The sequence below is a fragment of the Lactuca saligna genome, chromosome 9, assembly GCF_052625555.1.
Source record: "Lactuca saligna cultivar CGN05327 chromosome 9, ASM5262555v1, whole genome shotgun sequence".
In the NCBI taxonomy this organism is placed as follows: Eukaryota; Viridiplantae; Streptophyta; class Magnoliopsida; order Asterales; family Asteraceae; genus Lactuca; species Lactuca saligna.
This window is the reverse complement of record NC_136425.1, coordinates 122774352-122782368: the sequence shown is the minus strand read 5'-3', so window position 1 is coordinate 122782368 and position 8017 is coordinate 122774352. Positions and strand designations below refer to the sequence as shown.

At 34.5% G+C, this 8017-nt stretch overlaps 1 long non-coding RNA gene across 3 annotated transcripts; it reads right to left on the bottom strand.

Moving 5' to 3' along the window:
• Positions 1-351: 351 nt before the first annotated feature.
• LOC145018731 (uncharacterized) lies at positions 352-2724 on the bottom strand. Of its 3 annotated transcripts, none has more exons than XR_013667139.1 (5): positions 1907-2724; positions 1208-1417; positions 868-1090; positions 680-782; positions 352-530 (listed from the first exon to the last, which is right to left on the bottom strand). It is a non-coding gene; the product is annotated as an uncharacterized LOC145018731 (long non-coding RNA). The 3 variants fall into 3 exon arrangements; XR_013667138.1 differs by having other exon boundaries at positions 868-1107; positions 1907-2723; XR_013667137.1 differs by lacking the exon at positions 868-1090 and having other exon boundaries at positions 1907-2713.
• Positions 2725-8017: the final 5293 nt, after the last annotated feature.

Genomic DNA, 8017 nt, shown 5'->3' with positions numbered 1-8017 from the left:
TATGTTTATACCATTTTTATTAAATATTTTCATCTTTCTTTCTAAACTGTATAGCCGTTTCCTATTCCTCCTACTAAACAATAAGCAACTATGTTTATACTATTTTTATTAAATATTTTCATCTTTCTTTCTTTCTTTCTTTTGAGAAAGAGAATAACATATAATTTTAAACCACGAAATTAAAAGAATAAAATTTAGAAGAAATATGTAATGTTGATCAATGTGGCCAAACCATGAACCAGGAAACGGATTTAAGGTCAGATTTCCTCCAAACTTTTGGACCTTTATACTTCACTACACATTTTTATATTAAAAAAATATAGACAAAAAAAATACACATTTCAGATCTGATAACTTAAAAACAAAAATGAAACTTCAAAATCCATTTGACGCATTTACTATTTTAGATCTAAAATGTACCAATCAAAACAAAATATATCTTATATAAAACAAAATAATATTTTACCATATATTTTTAATACATATCAAATGCTTGTAAGATCTATCTTCTTAATTCAACATTTGCAGATCTGAAAAAGAAAAACAAACCATATGACATTAGATATAAATAATGGTGATACCTGGAAATGGAATATATAAACCTTGAAAACATAAATAAAAAAGAGAGGAATATTTAGGTTTTCAGAAGTAAAGGAGGTATAAGTGCATGTTTATAGACCTATGTTTTCAGCTGATGTAGGTGGTTAATGGTAGAAGAGACATGCTTCAAGGAGTTTGTTCGACAACTTGCATCTAAATAGACATCTATCCAACATCCAAATCTGCATCAAATAAAGAAAAGTAAATAACACAACCTTTTTTGGGGTTTGTAAAGAGATTTATCTCGGAAGAGAGAGGGAGAATGACTTGAGCAACTCCATTTGTGGAGTGGGGATTTGATGGCGGTAAGTAGATGACGAATGGTTTGGTTGTAGGTAACGGTAAGTGTGGCATCATTCTTGTTAATGGAGAAGATAGCAATGAAATTGTAGAGAGAGCGTAATCGGAGAATATCAAGAAGGTGATTTTAAATGGAATACGAACAAAATAGTGCATTTCATCGAGGACTTGGCGTGCACCCCTAATATATCTAAACAGATAAGAAAACTGTAGAAAGTTGTTAAACCAATTACCTTAGCAGCTAAAAAATCTAAGAACAAAACATCAGTTTTGAAGATTGAACATTATCAAAAGAGTAATATCTTACTTCCGAGGTCTTAGACATCTGACTGGAGTCTTGAATTTCCTAGTTGAGTTTTAGAAGAACCAAACATTCAACCACTTCTTACTTTGTGTTCTTATCCCTCTTCATTCAATCTTCCTTCACCTCCATTCGTTCATGTTTTTATCTTAATCACAACAATTTTTGTTATCTTGGTGGATGAGAAAACGAAGAAGATGAAGATGATTTCCAGATCTGTACAAAGCAACAAAAAAACCAAATCGATTATCAGGAAAAAAAATTCCACAAACAAAAAACCCAAAATAAAAAAGAAATCGTGATACATTTGTATTGTTATAAAAAACATAAAGCGGTAGGGTTTCGCTTCATCCCAGGCACCACTATATAAACCTGGATTTTATTCCTTTCTAAGATCCAAGAAACTAAAACATGAGCAAACGAAAGTTTTATTTATCTTAGATTACAAACAAATCCCAGGCACCCTGTTTCTTCATCTCTCATGAAACTCGAGAGACACAAAAACATAGAGAGGGAGAGACACAAATGAAAGTTTTATACATTATGGTACAATTTTCTTCAATAATAGACTCATAGACATACAACTACCTACAGATACACTCAATTACTGAAAAATCAACACACCTGTACACAAATATTTGTATACAACTCGAGAACCTGTCAAAAATGTGAAGCTAGTAGCAAGAGCAAAAGAAAAAATGTTACCTGCCATGTTATATTTCCCAGTCAACTGGCATGGGCCTTGTCTCCAAAACCATCAGTTCCTCTCATTCCAAATAATCAAAGAAGATATGTAATCGAAACCAAAAACTCCATATGTAAACATATAAACACAAAAGTAGGGGAATCTTACCATGTTGTTACCGATTTGATCAAAACCTTCACAACCAGATGCAAACAAATAACAACAAAATTAATGACCCAACTTCTAGCAGTAGCTGTTGTAGAAGTGATGGAAGAGGTGCGGTGGAAGGCAAGTGTTTCAGGAGACGGTGGAGGCCCGGTAGCTGGTGTATGTTTGTGTGTGTGCCTGGAAAGTGTGACGGTGGCGGCTGTAGAGGGAGGCGGGTGGTGTTGAGGTCCTGAGCACCCGATACACACAGAAAATGAGACGTTGATGAGGGAAAAGCAGGTTGTTGTAGTTGCAATCATCGATGGCGGCCGGTTGTTCACAAGTAAGGAAAAGCAAGGTTTTCGTTGCTTCAGCCTTCGTTGTTCACAAGTATGGAACGAGAATAGAGGAAGGGGCTTGTTTGGCTAAGGTGTTTTGAAAGGATTGTGCGTTGTGGTGGTTATTGTTTTAGCGATCCGGTGGGGGGCCTGTGGTGGACTGGTGGTCCGATGGGAGCGGAGGCAAGAGCGGATGAACCTGGTTCAGAAAACCAAAAGGGCGATTAGGGTTTTCCATAGAGAGAGAGAGAGAGAGAGAGAGAGAGAGAGAGAGAGCATGGGGAGAAATAATGATTTTGGAGTAGGATTTTTCCATAGAGAGAGAGAGAGAGCATGGGGAGAAATAATGATTTTGGAGTAGGATTTCTAGTTTTCTTCCGATTCAAATTTTGAACTAACCGGGATTTTTATTTTTGAGAAATGCCGCCCAAAGTTCTTTTGATTGATCAAGCTTTAGTGGGTAGTATCTAATGTGCAATTACTTGTACATGATACACTCTATTGTGATTGGATATAGCATTTCACATGGATCCCAAACAGAATAATCTCCACCGTCCAATACATATTCGACGGTCCGGATCATGTTTCCTTGTTTTTTAAGATAATAGGTTTTATTTGTTGTGCATTTGGCTTTACAATTTGTAATTAAGACATTGATTATGAATGCATTATAAGATGGTATATATATTAGGTTACAACCCGTGGGACCCACGGGAAAAGATTTATAAAATTTTATTAAATTAATAAGATTTAAGTTTTTTTAAGATTTTGTATTGATTAAAAAATAAAAGGAAACCATAATAGCAATATACTTTCAAGGTTTATATATGCAGAAAAGTGGTTATCATTTGCCCCTCGTTCCAACTCCTTAAATTGTGAACCCTTTAGAGCACCACCATACCATACAAACATTGAAAAACAACATTAACAAACATTAGAACAATCATATGTGCAAGTTTATGCTGTCAAAAAAACAAAAGCATGGTATTTGAAACTAAATGTGCAAGAGACCATAATGAATCTGCCAAACTTGATAGCTTCATCTTTTATTTGAGTAGCAACTTCATCATTCACCTCAATCAAGAAAAAACCCTGAAAAAATTTTAGAGCCTAGAGACAAAAACAAACAAAGCGATTAAGAAACAAACCCCAAAACCCAAATACCACAAAACCATGAAAATTGTGTCGTTTGATGCAGATGTCAACTGCTTCTGGATCTAAAACCCAATAACTTTTGATGGGTATAAAGAATAGGAATGAATGCATCATAAGGTTTCAGTTGAATTAGTTTGTGTGTGTGTGTGTGTGTGTGGGGGGGGGGGGGGGGGGGGGGGGGGTTCTAAACAAATTTCATGTGCTTCCAAAAATACATGGAAAAATAATAAGAAATAATCTTGTACAATGTACTTTATTTTTTTTATCTATGATAGCAATCTACTTTATTTTTTACCGTTCCTATTAAATATAGATAATGTGCTTTAGTTTTAGCATATGATTGAATTGTACTTTCATTTCCTTCCTACAAGCAAAATTCAGTTCACTCTTCTTTTCCCTTTCGGCAATAACATCCATATTATACATCCTCCATCAAGCGTGTGAAATATTAGAAAAGGATGAGATTGATATAATCTATATATAAAAGCTTATCATTTTAGACAAAACTTTTTAATTTACCTGATTTAAAGTGGCAGGTCTATGTTCCATTATGTTTAGGAATACTTTCCTAGTATTTAAACCGCAGTTACTTGCTTGCAAGATTATAGCAGAAAGATGAATCTATCTATAAGCATTCCACAACAAGCACTAAAAAGAAATTTTAGATTTTTGTTTTAATGCAAAGTCATTGCAGAAAATAAATATTTGAATTTTATCCAAGACTCAAACACATTGACTATCCAGTACACCAATTTGACCACCCCATAAAAGACTTTTTTTCTTCCTTAGCTATTAAATAATTTTAGATAAATATAACAATCAAATGGGCAAAATCAAGATACACAACAAAAAGCTTACCAGATAGTTTTTTGAGGGACATTAAGACTGCATTTCTAATACAGGAAAGATACATAGGCTCAAAAATCTCTTGGCAACTTCACCAGCAAAAAGATTCAAACAGTCTAATCCATCACACGTAAATATTTATTTTTAGAAAGCTTGCATGTTGATTTTTTTATTCACCATATTTGCAATAAAAAAAATAAGGGCACAATATGTTGCAATAACAAAAAATAAATCATTATTGACGATGGATTCCTATGTTGTCATTACATTAGCACATTAAGTTTCATGGCAAAAACCTCTTTAAATTACAAATTGAAAAACACAATCACACCAAAAACATGAAAAAAAAAGAGATAAACAATAATATTTACATCATAAAACAATTTTAATGGTTGGTCTTTCTTACCGTATACTAAATGTAGGATACATCTGGAAATCAACTATGTAATCCACTCCGTTCAAAACAAAATTAGAAAACTATAAAAATTCATAAAACAACAACATATTTAACAAAGCACAAATACAGCAAAAACCTACAAAACATGACTTATTAGTAATTCAAAAACATCCCTAAGGAAATTTCTACAGAAGAAGCATATTTCAATACAAAAGTTTACACTACAAATGGATTTCTTGATTTCTTACATCTCAGTACCTAAAAATACGTAGGTTCAAAAAATATATCTTTTTCAATAAATAGATTCATTGTTGTGCTTTTTCAATCAAATAAAGAAACCCAATTACGAACCTCATGTTCCAATTCAATATCTCGAAAGTCAAAAACATTAAATAATGCTCTTATTTTTCTTTTCTTGATTCAAACAAATAAACCTAATGGAGTTGTTAAATATCGTAAGTGTGATTGACTACCACCAAATCACGATTCAACAATAACTATTGTCTAAAAAGGTCCACAAATCAAAAGAATATATACTTATTTCGAAAACCATAAATTCAACAAAGAAATCATAAACATTGTTCACAAGAAAAAGCACATCCATTATAAAAGTAGGCATTTAACATCGCTTACCTCCAGAGATGTTACTTTTAGCCAGATATGTAAAAGCGGTAACAACTTGTGCCCATTGTGTCAACCTTGTTTGCACCGAACGTAGATTATCACCTTCATCACAACATAAAAGATTTCATGGGTTGGAGAAGATTTTGCTATTGCTTTCTGCGGAGTAAGTATGATAAATTTTCGTGTAAATCGATGATTAAAAATGTCAATACGATGAAAATTAGGAAGTAAATTGAAATGTAATTTGAATTTAAATAGAAGATATCATAGCATATCACTTCCTTATTTACAGGGACTTCATTTGAGTGATTACAGGCATGGACATATTTTAAGATCAATTAGAAGAATGAATATGGTAAGCTATTAATTCCGTCCAAACGTGAATAGGAGTGAACACCGCAACCTTTGAAAATGGAAAACGGAAAATGGTTGAGTTTGAGATATTAACCATGAGTGCAAATCGAAGCATTGAGAGAAAAAATGAACTGAGGGTTTGAGAACCGAAACTTACCTTTTGATTTGTCTTTGTTCCAAACCAAACTTTAATTGTGGTGTTGCAGAAAAATTAGTCGATCAAAGCTAAGTTATATTGTTCCAAACCAACAAACACACTTTAAAACCAATTACCACATGCGTATGAATCTTCATGTCGTTCAATGTTTCTTAGAGAGATGTTGAAGAGACAAATATGTATGAGTCATGGTGGTGTGACAACCCGATATTTCAACTACATGTAAACGACCTAAAAAGTCAAGTATTGTAACCACGTTAGTTGTAATAAAATTTACTTCGAAAATAAAATATCCAAAAATCACTAATTAAATTACCTTTTATGATAGATGTCATTAAACCATGATTGTACTTAAAAAGAACGCTCAAATCCAAGTTCGTATAAGAAAGTTAGGAATTTTTCAAGTTCGGCTTAACGGCAGACGACTAAAAAACTCGAATCAGAGATCGAGCGACTTTTGGCCGGAATGACCTAAACGAGAATCGAAGGTCTCATCAACGGTATTTCAGCAGTAAAAAGTCTGGCAAAAACCGATATCAGATAAAGAAGTTATGAATTTCTAAAGAAATTTTCTTACCGCGACCTTTTAAAAATAAATAATAAAAATAATTTCAGAATTTGCCGATGGAATCTAAACGAAAGTTGTAGAATATGCTCTCACCTTCGCGAGGATATAAAGAACGTCGAAAACGGAGTTCGTATGAAGAAGATATGAATTTTTGAAGTTTATTAAATAAATTATATATAAATTTAAATCAAAAATCCGGTATTATCCAAAGGGGGAGTCAGCGTGTTCATCCGAGTTACGCGCCGCGTAACCCCGTACGCCCCGAGTACGCGAGGCCTTGGTCTCGGTTCGTCCCGTCCCATCCGAAGCGAGGCATTCGAGGACTCGGTCACGCATGACGCACGAGTACGCCCCGCGTACCGAGGCTTCTCAGGCCCCTATAAATAGAGATGCAAGGGTTCCGGGAAAAACACCCCATCTCTCTCATTTCTCTCACGATCTTGCCTCGATTTCCGTGCCCGCACTACCCCGAAGCCCCGATCACTTTGCTCGAGTCTCGAAGGTCGTTCGTGCCCCCGAGATTCCTGAGAATCCCGAGGAAATCCACTTTCGCAAGCCGAAATTCTGTCCGGTTTTTCATCCCGCAACCTCCGATCTTACAAGTGAGTTCATACCCCTATAATTCACGTTTTTAAATGTTTTAGGAGTACTTTTACTGTAACGACCAAAATTTCGAAACAATTAAAACTTTTCAAAACAACCCATTTTAATAACGTTGTTACAAAAAGGTTTTCAATACATTATTTAACAGAGTATTTTCCCAGGTCCATTTCATAAAACACCAACGCGAGGAACGGTACGATCACGCCTTTGCCTTGCCACAGACTCCTAAGAACCTGAAAACATAAAAACCACAACTGTAAGCCCGAAAGCTTAGTGAGATACCCCCAAAATACCAGCCACATATACGCCCTTCCAGGCCACAACCTTCCGGTCCAAAACATATCGCCTTCCGGCCCATAGCGTAATGCCTTCCGGCCCATAACACATTGCCTTCCGGCCCATAACATATTGCCTTCCGGCCCATAACATATCGCCTTCCGGCCCGTAATGTAAAAGCATATATATATATATATATATATATATATATATATATATATATATATATATATATATATATATATATATATCATGACAGAACACAGAACAACCATGCATACTGTCACACCCCCAAACCAAGGATGGCGGAAACGTCTGGGGGTGGAGGACTTCATGTACAGTATCACAACAACGTGTATAATAGTGCTCAAAGTAAAAACAACCACCATATATATAATTGCAAAAGTTACACCAAAGTATATGTTTATATGTTTCAAAAGCAATTACATTATGATGACAAAATAAATTGTTGACGGTTTAACGTCCCATCCTCAAAGCGATGAAGTTTTCCTGTTTCACTGATTTCCTGAGAATACAAGTAGTTTTAAAAGTGTCAACAATTAAGTTGGTGAGTTCATAAGAGTTTTGTTTGAAGTAGAAATCGTTTTCCTTGTAAAATCGATATAGTTTGATTTTCAGAAAATCCAATATTTTCTTAGTTAAGTG